Below are 11890 nucleotides of genomic sequence, written 5' to 3'. Positions count from 1 at the left end.
CGGCGCGGCGCGGCGCTACCCGGGAATCTCCGAAGTCCGCGGCGCGGGCCGGGCACCCAGGCCGAGGGAAAGGCAGGAAGCGCCTGATTTCAGACACCACCCTCAGACTAACAGCTCAGTGCGGAGCCCGAGCGGCCGGGCGCAGTGGCCGCTTCTAGGTTCCAGGCAGGGGAGCGGAGCGGCCCTGGCGTCTGTCACTTGCGCCAACGGCAGCTGCCGGGGGCTCTCCCGGGCAAGGCGCTGAGACTCGACCCGGAACGGGACCTGCGAGCTTCACCTGCCCCTGTCAAGACTTGGCCCAAGGAAAGTGCTCCCCAGAATCGAGCGAAGAATTTGTTCAACCAGATTTCCCACCTGCGCCCCCATCCGAGAGAACGCTGGATTTTCGGGACGCCTGCCGCGGGAGCACAGCCACCCCACGTTCTCAGGCGGCACGTTGTTAAGATCAGCGTGCTTTCGTGCATCTGGTCTGATGCTGACAACGAAGATGGGTCTTTGCTGTGGGGCACCTGGTTATCTATCACCACCAGTACCCCCAGACCACTCCACCCCATCCCGCCACAGGCCGTTGAGGCCGAGAACAAGGTAGCATGCAGCCATATGTCCCTGAGAGAGGATGTGTATGGGCAGGAGCTACCTGAGTGGTTCTTTCAAGGATTTGTAGCCTTGAGCTGGCCCCTGGTGCTGGAATTTGGGGAAGTAGAGGGGACAGAGGGAAGACATTCTGGGCAGAGAATGGAAGAATTATAGGTTCCCTAGGGACCATCCATAGGGGACAGTGTGCCCTTGAGAGGCTGTGACTGGTGTATTCTCCAGATACCCCGAGCTCAAGGATTAAGTCTTCTCCTGGTCTCTCTAGCCTACCTGCTCAGGGTAGACCCACTCTCCTTGAAGGGACAGGGAGCAAAATCTCTTTCTGTTTCCTTGGCGCAATGCTCAGACTCTCAGAGTTGATGTTTGTTTATTTCATAGGAGCTGAGTTTCAAAAAGGAAGCACCAGGCCATTGGCCTCAACATTTGAGCAGGAAACACCGTGTAGAAAGGGATTTTGAAAACAGTGTAAATTTACTCTGAGAAACCATTCTTTGCAATACATTTGTCAGAGGATAGTTTGCTGCTCTTTCAACCGTTAATGATTGGTGGTGAGGGTTTCATGATAAGTCCTTGTGTACATCTTTTCCTAAGTCCACACGTATGCATGTACAGAGCATACACACACTCTCTTTAGTGAGTGGTCCCTGACTCCCTTCAGCATCTGTGTCTTCATCCTTCAGACTGGTCTTGACCTGTTCCAGTGGCTCTTCTGTCTCCTTCCTCTAGACTAGCCTGCCTTGTCTATAGGAGGAAAGAAATCAGGAGTTCTGCACACCCTTCTCCTATTCTCCAGGACCCCCAACTAGGAGTGGAGAATTGACCTGTCAGCTTGTTTCCTGCTGGGACACACACATCAAGTTCACTGTGGCTGAGGGCTGACTGTCCAAACTGGCAAGAGTCAGGTTCAGCAGTTTCCCCTCCTCTGCCCTCTGCCTGCACACAAAGTCTTGGGTGGAGGGAAGTAGCAGCAGAATCAAGACAACGAGCTTGTCCCCTTCAGCGTTGTAAAATCTTTGTAATCAGAATATAATTTGATATCTTGCAGGCTAAAGAGTACTCACATCAAAGGACATTCTGATGCTTGGAAATCATTAATTCTTCCCTCAAATTGTCAATAGCCAGTCCACATCTGTAGTTTTATCAACCATCCAAATCATTCAAGTCAAAGAGACAATCAGGCGTTGAAGTTTTTTTCTAAACATCTACAACATTTTTTTGTAAACTGAAAAATAATTTTTGGACATTTATAGAACTAGGAGGAAACCCAATATCCTAAAATGTTAACACTCTGGCATCTTGTACATCTGATTTAATCCTCACAACAACCCCATGAGGTAGATTCCATCCTCCTTTTATATGAAAACAATCAAGACCTAGAGAATTTAGTAACTTACCCAGAGAAACAAAGCCTGCGATTGGCAGAGCCCGATTTTGAAAGCAAAATGAGCCGGTTCCAAAGCCTCTGTATTGGCTTCTATACCATGCTGCCTCAGTTCCCATGGTTTTAATAAGGATAATACTGAACTCACTGGGTTGACGTGAGGACTAAATGGAAGAATTTATTTGTATGCTTAGCACATTATTTAATATCAACAAATATAACATTGCTTAAAGAAAAACTCTCTCAGTGGACATAACTTTCCCACTCTCAATTTCCTACCAGTGTCTTTTTTTTTTTTTAATCATTTCCATATCAGTTCTTTGCTTGTGCATGTGTACACCTTCCTACAGGGGATAGTTTCACAGGTAAGTCAGGAGCTATGAATTTGTTTCTCAGCCTGTGGTATAAGAAGAATGAGAAAAAAAATGACAGAATGCGATTTAGAGGGAAGAAATCATTTTTCCTAGAGGAAGCTGTGATGTTTTTGTATTTTAGCGGTATGGAATAATGGCACCCCAAGCTGAGTGAAATTCCAGCTGTAGCCCCCGGATGCTGCATAGAGAACGCCGCTGCGTTCCTTTACCTACAGGCACAGTAGCTGTCTCGTGTGGCCACTGAAAGTCCTGTTTCTGTGTGTGTGGAGACTGACCAGCGTGTGGCCTTCCTCCTAAGAATATGCCTGGGCTACTGCTGCACATGCTTGATTCAGCTGGCCTTGAGCTCAAGGATAATACCTTCTGTAAAGCCAAGCACAGCCTTTTCTCCCCGTGCAAACAGGAGAACTACTCTATCTTCTGCTCAGAGGCCAGCAAAGTCCCACAGTCAGTTTCCCCTTTCCTTTCTTCTCCATGCTTATTACAGAGTGTATGTTTAAAGAGTCTCCTTCTTCACTGTAATCAGCCGCCCCCTCCTTCCTGATTCATTTGTGGAAGTGATTGTGGGACCACTAGCATCAGAGTCTTCCCTGAATGATTCAGGCCAGCAGAACTCGCTGTTTAGATGGGCAATTAACCCAGATATGAGTGAGTAAACAGCCCAGACATTCTTAGGGAGGAAGCACTGCCATGGGCCACTGCATTGAAGGAATTACAATTCCTGCAGACAAGCCTTGGAGGGCAGTGAGCAGAGAAGGCTTCTGGTGGCTGCAGGACCTTCCTCGGTGGCAGCAGTAGACAGGGGGACTCAGAGGAAAAACAGGAAAGGGTGCCTGACTCAGTAGGATGTCAAAGGTCAGATGTCATCTGTGTATGAGAGAGAGAGAGCTTTTGTTTGTTTGTTTGTTTTTTGAGGTACGTGGGCCTCTTGCTGTTGTGGCCTCTCCTGTTGCGGAGCACAGGCTCCGGACGCACAGGCTCAGCGGCTATGGCTCACGGGCCCAGCCGCTCTGCCGTATGTGGGATCTTCCCGGACCGGGGCACGAACCCGTGTCCCCTGCACCGGCAGGCGGACTCTCAACCACTGCGCCACCAGGGAAGCCCGAGAGAGAGGTTTTATAAAGGACTCTGGAGAACTGTGTTCAGGCAGAGTGAGGTTTTAATGTGTTAAGGGATTTAGGAAAAGAAATCTAATCCAAAGTAAGGTATTGTTCGAGTATCAGCCCCCTGCAAAGCCTCAGCTATTAGTGTATTCCTTATCTCTAGCCAAAAGAAAAAGTAGGAAACCTTATGCGGAGTCCACTTTTACAGTTTTCATCACCAGCATAATGGGCGAGGTAAGAAGCCATCAGAGGCGTTTGCTTTGTCCTCAGCTACCTAGGTGGTTTTCATGCCAGTATTGTCGGAAGACTGGTCTGACCTTCTGCTGACATCTTCCATCTATCTCCCAGCTCTCAGGTCTACCTTGGGAATGCACATTCAAGTTGTGTAATTCAGCTTGAATCCTTCCTTCACAAGGGATATTGCAGGATGGCTCAAAAGCCCAGTATTGAAGTCTGGAGGTTGATGGTTCCACAGGTGGTCCAAGTGGCTCCAAGATGTCAAGGTATTAGTCAGAGTCTCTAAGACTCAGAGTTACCAGGCGGCTGCTACAACTAAAATCCTTATCTTCTCATATAGCTCGTGAACTGCCTAGTTGACCAGCATGCAGGAGAGGTACCCAGAGGATTCAGCACAGCTGATGCCAAACCATTCCATTAAGCACACTTGCTATGCATTCAATTCTGTCCTTGCTGCTGTCCCCCCACCTCCTGCATCCTCAGCCGTACAGCCAGAGCTTTCTGAAGACTGGGAAGATTGCCCTCCAAATTCTCAGGAGTGCCGGGGTAAAGTCCTAAATCAAATGCCTAGCTATCCTTACGCAGGTGAAACTAATGGTATTGATGGGAAAGAGTAGTGATGATCAAGAGAAGCAAAAGAGAGACAGGAAAAAATATATAAAGAATTGAGGAAGGAAAAATCAAAGAAAGAGAGCTGCAAAACAGACTTAAATATTTTTTAGTGATGGGTCAATCTGCCTGATAAACTCAAAAAAGTCTCCCCAAACTTAGAGGAAAAGGAAAAAGATTATGAGAGATAAGATATGAGACAGAGGGACTTCCCTGGTGGTCCAGTGGTTAAGAAGCCACCTTCCAATGCAGGGGACATGGGTTCTATCCCTGGTCGGGCAACTAAGATCCCACATACCACGGGGCAACTAAGCCTGCACACCCCAACTACTGAGCTGGTGCACCCTAGAGCCATGCGCCACAACTAGAGAGAAACCCACACGCTGCAACTAGAGAAGACCACGTGCCGCAGCTAAGACTGGACGCAGCCAAATAAATAAATATTTTTTTAAATATATGAGACAGAGAAGGACAAAGCCAGGATATCCAAAATATTTTTAACAGAGAGCCAAAAAGGGAGCATATTGCTGATAGAGGAGAAACTGTTCTTGTGTCCCAAGACAGGAGGGGTCCTCAATAAGGGGAGGGGGATATACATCCCACAGATCTATAAGGGGGAGGGGATTTTGAGATAATAAAAAATGCAAGGACAGACTTCTATTCTGTGACATACATTTAAACCATCACATTGAACGTCTCCTGCCTCTCTTTCAAACTCCCATCGCAACAGGCAAAGGAAAATAATGACGGGGGAAATCTGCCATTGTTCAAAACTGAAAAAGGATTCCACCCACATAACATAAGACGACGCAGATGAGACCAGTTTGAGAGAAGGCTTTGACAGCCCTCAATTTACCTCACAGAAAAGAAAGGTATCTCTAGGGAGCCACCCCCATCAGAACCCAGCAATGCTCCTGAGGTTGGTTGTAACAAAGGCTGTAGGCAGAAATGAGCCACAGAAAAGGCAGGAGGGGCAAATCTCCATCCTCTTGAAGAATCCAGGGAGTGTCCAGGTACCGGGGTGCACACAGGGCAGGGACCCCTTGGCGGGGGCGCTCACATTTGATGCCTGGCACAGAGAGCACATTGCCGAGGGGGCCGTGGTGAGGGCAGCCGCACTGGATCCCAGCTAGCGTTATGTGGTTACACGTGCAGGGGAAAGAAACTCTTCAACGTGCAGGTTAAATGCAGGGGCTCTTTCGGGAGTCTCCCACAGACACCTGGCTCTTTTTTCTTTCATCCATTCATTCCACACATGTCCATGACAAGCCTGTTATGTTCCAGGCACTAGGGATTCAACAATGGACAAGTAAAGTGCTCTCTTCTTTGTGAAGCCAAACAGGCAGAAGAATCAGGTAACCTCTGAAGGAAACACATCATCTTCATGTTTGCTGCATAAATGCCAAAACCAACAAAGCAATATGTATGGAAAATGCATTTTGGGGGGGAAATGATTGTAACACAAAATTCTGTTTCTTACCAAGCTATTTCAGACAAGCAGCTATAAAAAATGTAAATCATTCATGTACCACCCCAATGGAAAAATAAATAAATAAAAAGACTCCACCGAAAATATTCCAGCCAAGCAAATAAACTCAGTAATGTAAAAGAAATAGTGTAACGGAAATGGCAGCGAATGATAAAGCAGTAACACTGTCGAGCCTTACTCCCGATTTTTAATATATTGTGGCACTCACTGTTGGATGCCAATAGAATGGACATTTTCCTTTTCTTCCTGCTAACAGAATCCCAGTTTTGTGTGATTGACAGCTTGCGCTGACCCAGGGGATGAAGCAAGAGGATTCCTTGCCCATTGTTGATGATTGGCTTAGGGCTGGACATGTGACTAAGTTCTGGCCAATAAAATGTCAGGAAAGTCTCCTGTTAGGCTTCTTGGGTAGAAATTTGCTGCTGCTGCTTCTTTTTCCTTTTAATTGAAGTATAGTTGATTTATAATATTATATTAGTTTCAGGTGTACAGCATAGTGATTCAGTATTTTTGCAGATTATACTCCATTATAGGTTATTACAGGATAAAGGCTATAATTCCCTGTGCTATACAGTATATCCTTGTTGCTTATCTATTTTATACATAGTAGTTTGTATTTGTTAATCTCATACCACTAATTTGTCCCTCCCCCTTCCCTCTCCCCTTTGGTAACCACGTTTGTTTCTGTATCTGTGAATCTATTTCTGTTTTGCGTATACGTTCATTTGTATTTTTTCAAGATTCCACATATAAGTGATATCACACAGTATTTGTCTTTCTCTGACTTTTTTCACTAAGTATAATATTCTCTAGGTCCATCCATGTTGCTGCAAACAGAATTTCGTTCTTTTTATAGATGAATAATATTACATATTGTGTGTGTGTGTGTGTATACCACATCTTGTATACACACATACACCCCACATCTTCTTAACCCAATTTGAACATTGGAGTGCAGATTATCTTTTCAAAGTAGTGTTTTAGTTTTTTTGCAGATATATACCCAGGAGTGAAATTGCTGGATCATTTTAGTTTTTTGAGAACCTCCATACTGTTTTTCATAATGGCTGCACAAATTTACATTTCAACCAACAGAGTACAAGGATAGCCATATGAGAGTTCCCTTGTATGTTATTTGTTGTAGCTTTCAGACTTAGTAGCGTCTGAAGTCTGGGAGGTATAACCTCTAGACTTTGCTCTTTTTGTCAAGATTTCTTGGGCAATTTGGGGCCTTTTGTGGTTCCATATGAGTTTTAAGATTATTTGTTCTAGTTCTGTGAAAAATGTCATGGATATTTTGATAGGGATTGCATTAAATCTGTAGATCGCTTTGGGTAGTATGGCCATTTTAACAATATTAATTCTTCTAATCCGAGAACATGGGATATCTTTCCATTTCTTTGTATCATCTTCAATTTCCTTCATCAGTGTTGTATAGTTTTCAGAGTATAGGTCTTTCACCTCCTTGGTTAAGTTTATTAGGAGTTTTCTTTTTGAAGCCAGGCAATGAGGTAACCTGACCTTTCTTCCTGTCTTGAAGATGGTTGTCTAAGGATGAAGTATCTGGAGTGTGACATCCATCCTGTGACCATGAGGAAAAGGCCAAGAGAATCTGAGAGCACCTTGGCATTTTAGAGCTGCTGAACGAAACGTAGACCTGCTAAACCAACCATAGACCTGCTTCCATTCACTCTCCTTTCTATGTGGTGTAATTAAATGTCCTTAATGTCTGAGCCACTGTTAGGTGAAGCTGAAGGTATGGTTGGAAATTTAATAAAACTATTGAAGATAATTCTTGAAAGAAAACATATATACATGGATTAGTAGTCAGGATTAAATCATAGTAATAATCTAAATCTAAAGGCCCAGATTATTGTTATAGAAACTGGAGGGACAGGGTGGCATAGAAGGGAAAATTAAAATGTGCTTATTTTGTTATCACTCACTGAAGAGAATTAATAACTACTATAAAATTATTTTCTTTGATAGATATATAAATTCATTCAAAGATTTAAAGGTCACTAGTAATAGAATAAAAATACAACATTTAACATCCAAATTTCTAGAGGAAAAAAGGGAGCAGAGAGAGATATATTGAGTTAGCAGGAAAAGGGAATGAGGAAAAAGTCCAAGAAATGTAAAAAATGATACATATGATCAGATGGTAGAAGTAAGCACAAATGTATCTGTATTCCAATTAAACATGAATAGTTTTAATTCCCCTTTTAAAATACAAAATCCAACTAGAGGCTTTTTTTTTTTTCAACTAGAGGCTTTTAAAAAACTCACCTGTCAGTGATATAAAATCAAAAACTGTAAATGCAAACCAAAAGGAATGTGGTAGGGTAACATAATTATGAGAAAACTAAAATTTGTAGCACAAAAATGAATTCATATATAAACAAGATTATTTTGGTCAAAACTATTAGAAATGCAAGGAGAACTACAAGAACAAATTTTCATCCTTTTGTGTGCTAGACTCTCACATCAATGGTCCCCAATGACGCTTACTTCCCCGATACCCATGCTCTTGGATTGCCTCCTCCCACACTGAGTCTGGGTTTGACCATGTGTCTTTCTTAGTTCAATGGGACTTCAGTTAATGGGAAGATACAAGCAGAGACTTGAAAAACTCCTGTGCATTAGAGCTTGCTGTCTTAGAATGGTTCCACCACCATGTGCAGAAGCTCAATCTGGTCTACTGGAGGATGACAGGCCATGTGGAGCAGAGACAAGCCACCAGTCCTGAACACAGCCCCTGTCTGATCCACCAGTTGAATTCAGCTGTAAGAGTGAACCCAGCCCACTCAGAATCCTGAGAAATAATAAAATGTCACTGTTTTAAACCACTAAATTTTGGGGTGGTTTGTTATGCAACAATAGATAAGGGATACCCTTTTTGAAACTGGAGCATCTCTGTGGCACCTCAAAAGGAAAATAAAAACTTAGTAAATTTACAATGAATTTGGATAATTTATCTAATGTAATTAATTTAATATGTACAAATTAAGATTTTGTATTCTACAAATATACATACATTCCTTTCAAAAATCCTTAAAGATTTTTAAGAAATGAACATTTGCTGACCTTCAAATGAAACCTTAAATTCCAGGAAGAAAAAACATCTTTCTTAGGCTACAGTCATTAACTATAATTCAATTAGATTAGAATTTAATAACAAAGGACAACTTAAACATACAATAAAAACATTTTTTCCTAAATTACTATTGGATCTAAGAGAAAATTAAAATTATACTTCAAAATAGTGATGAGAACAAAGTCAAAATATTTGGGATTCGGCTAAAGCTGAAATTTGTAGCCACAGATTTTCTTTTATTATTAAAAAATAATTAAACTAAATGAAGTAACAACTTTACTGAAATAGAAATTAAAAAATAAAATAAATCTAAGGAAAGCCAAAATGTGGGGTCACAATTAAAGCAAAAATTAGTGAATTAGAAAAGGCAAAAATCAAGGAGTTCCCTGGCGGTCCAGTGGTTAGGACTTGATGCTTTCACTGCTGTTGCCCGGGTTCAATCCCTGGTCGGGGAACTATGATCCACCTGGCGCAGCCAAAAAAAAAAAAAAAGGCAAAAATCAAGGAGTTCCCTGGCGGTCCAGTGGTTAGGACTTGATGCTTTCACTGCTGTTGCCCGGGTTCAATCCCTGGTCGGGGAACTATGATCCACCTGGCGCAGCCAAAAAAAAAAAAAAAGGCAAAAATCAGAATAAATGAAAGAGCATCTTTGAAAAGAATAATAAAAGCATGGCAAGATTAATCATGAGTGAAGAGAAAATACAAAATTTATAGTGTTGGGAATGAGATGTGAAATAGAACATATGTAGAAAAGTTTTTTAATTATAAGAAAATAGTAATGTATAACTCAATGAATTTGAATAATTTCATTAAAATAAATAAATTTTTTAGGAAAAATATAATTGCCATATCAACTCAAGAAGAAGTAGAAACTAGAAACAACTAATAATCAGAAGAGAAATGGAAAAGTTTTTTAAAAAATTACTCCATAAAAGATGCCGTTTCCACAGAATTATAAAGTATATTTCTTTTAGCCTTCAAGGAATTTAATGTCTTTGCTGTTTAAGTAAGTGTTCCAGAACATAAAAGAGGCTGGAAAGTGTCACAGTTCAGTTTTTCAAACTAAAGCAACCCTGATATACCAAACTAACAGAAGTAGCAAAAACAAACAAAAAAGAAAAAAAAAGCTGTAACGACCAATCTGACTTAAGAGGAAAGATGAAAAAAAAGTAAATAAAATGCTAGCAAATCAAATCCAAAATGTCATTAAAAACAATATATTAGGACCAAGTAGAGTTTGTTCTGGTAATTCAGGTAATATTTTATTAATAAATAATTACATTTAAAAATTGACATATAATTGACATTATATTAGTTGCTGGTGTACAACATAATGATCAGATATTTGCATATATTTTGAATTATCACCTCAACAAATCTAGTTAACATCCATTCTACACATAGTTACAAATTTTTTTTTTACATTTTAGCATCAAAGATAAAATGTAATTATCTCTATAGTTACAGGAAAAATATCTTAGATATAGACTACCTCATTGACATTAGGAATACCTACATCAAATCAGCATGTGTAAAATTCTTCATATGAAAACATTAGAGGCAGGAACCAAACAAGGATGCTAATCTAACCACTATTCTATAACATTCTCCATACAATTTGATTTGGTGAAGAATCTTAAGGTTTTTGATACCCATTAACTTTATCCATTCTTTCCCTACTGATCTGAAATAATACCTTTATCATACCACAGATCTGTTATATTCTTGATCCTGCCCATCCCCCAAGCTTTGTATTCTGTATTAATAATTTGTCTATCTCTGCTCTCCAATTTACACTGCTTTGCACTATTTTAACTTCATAATATGTTCTTATGGATATTTTAAATCATACACACACACACAAACACACACACACACACACACAGGATTACCCAAATTGCCCTACAGAAATGTTTAACCAATTCACGTTCCTACCAGCTGTGTGGTAGATGGTCTCCTACACTGGGAATTTTCCCCCAAGCCAAGTTAATATAAGTCATTGGTTTTTGGAGTCACATATATCTTGGAGAATCTGGTGAAAACTATGAACTATCTTCCCTGCTGCCCCCGTATAGCTAAGTCTTTATCTATGTCCTTATCTTTATCTATATTTGTGTACCAAATTGTGCATATGATTACATGCATTTATAGACTCTCTGAAGTTTATGCATGGGCCCCAGGTTAACAACTGAAATAAATATTCATCTGTATTTATTCCACCACCTTTTACAATTAATTCTTTAATCCAATTGACATTTTTTTGGGTGATGATTTACAATACATCCCTAAGCAATGTACAGTATGATCGAAATGTTGCTCCTCCCCCCATAAATATGTTACTATACATGCATCAGGAAACAGATAAAGGCTATAGATACACCAAAATGGTTAGCACTTATGTCTGGGTATTTAAGTTGAGTGATTCTTTGTCTATTCTTCTCTCTTCGTCTTCTGATTTAAATATTCCACAATGAATTTGTTTCACTTTTGCAATAAGAAACAAACTGCTTTCTCTCAGCAAGAAAAGCATTGAGCACAGTTGCACGGGTTTCAGTGTCCCCGAGGGTGAGCGATGAGAGGGTTTCTCTTTTTTCATTGAGGTAGAGATGATCACGGGGGTCGGGGAGAGATGAAGCTTGAACACCAACTGTGTGCACTGCTGCACAGCATGGGGGAATCGGGGCCCGTACCACTGGCCCAGACACAGGGCCTCAGTGTGCACTGGGGCCTGTGATGGGCAGACACTGTGCTCCTGGAACAAGGGCCCTGTGTCTACCACCATCCAACACAAAGGACAGAGGTCCCCTGTTTACTTTGGATTCGAAACGTTCAAATGAGGGAGAGCAGAAACATTTGAGTTTTCCCTCTTTTCAGTTTCTTACAAAAAAACAAATTGTAGTGAGTCGGGGATTTTTTGGCATCTTCCCTGAATAAAAATCAAGCAGACTAGATTGCTGAGGGAGTCTTAAAGAGCTTCCCTTGTTTGTTATTTGTTTTAGATTTATG

This window comes from Neophocaena asiaeorientalis, unplaced genomic scaffold, assembly GCF_003031525.2.
Source record: "Neophocaena asiaeorientalis asiaeorientalis breed wild unplaced genomic scaffold, Neophocaena_asiaeorientalis_V1.1 scaffold303, whole genome shotgun sequence".
Taxonomy (NCBI): domain Eukaryota; kingdom Metazoa; phylum Chordata; class Mammalia; order Artiodactyla; family Phocoenidae; genus Neophocaena; species Neophocaena asiaeorientalis.
The sequence above is the reverse complement of the archived record's forward strand: the minus strand, read 5'-3'. Positions refer to the sequence as shown.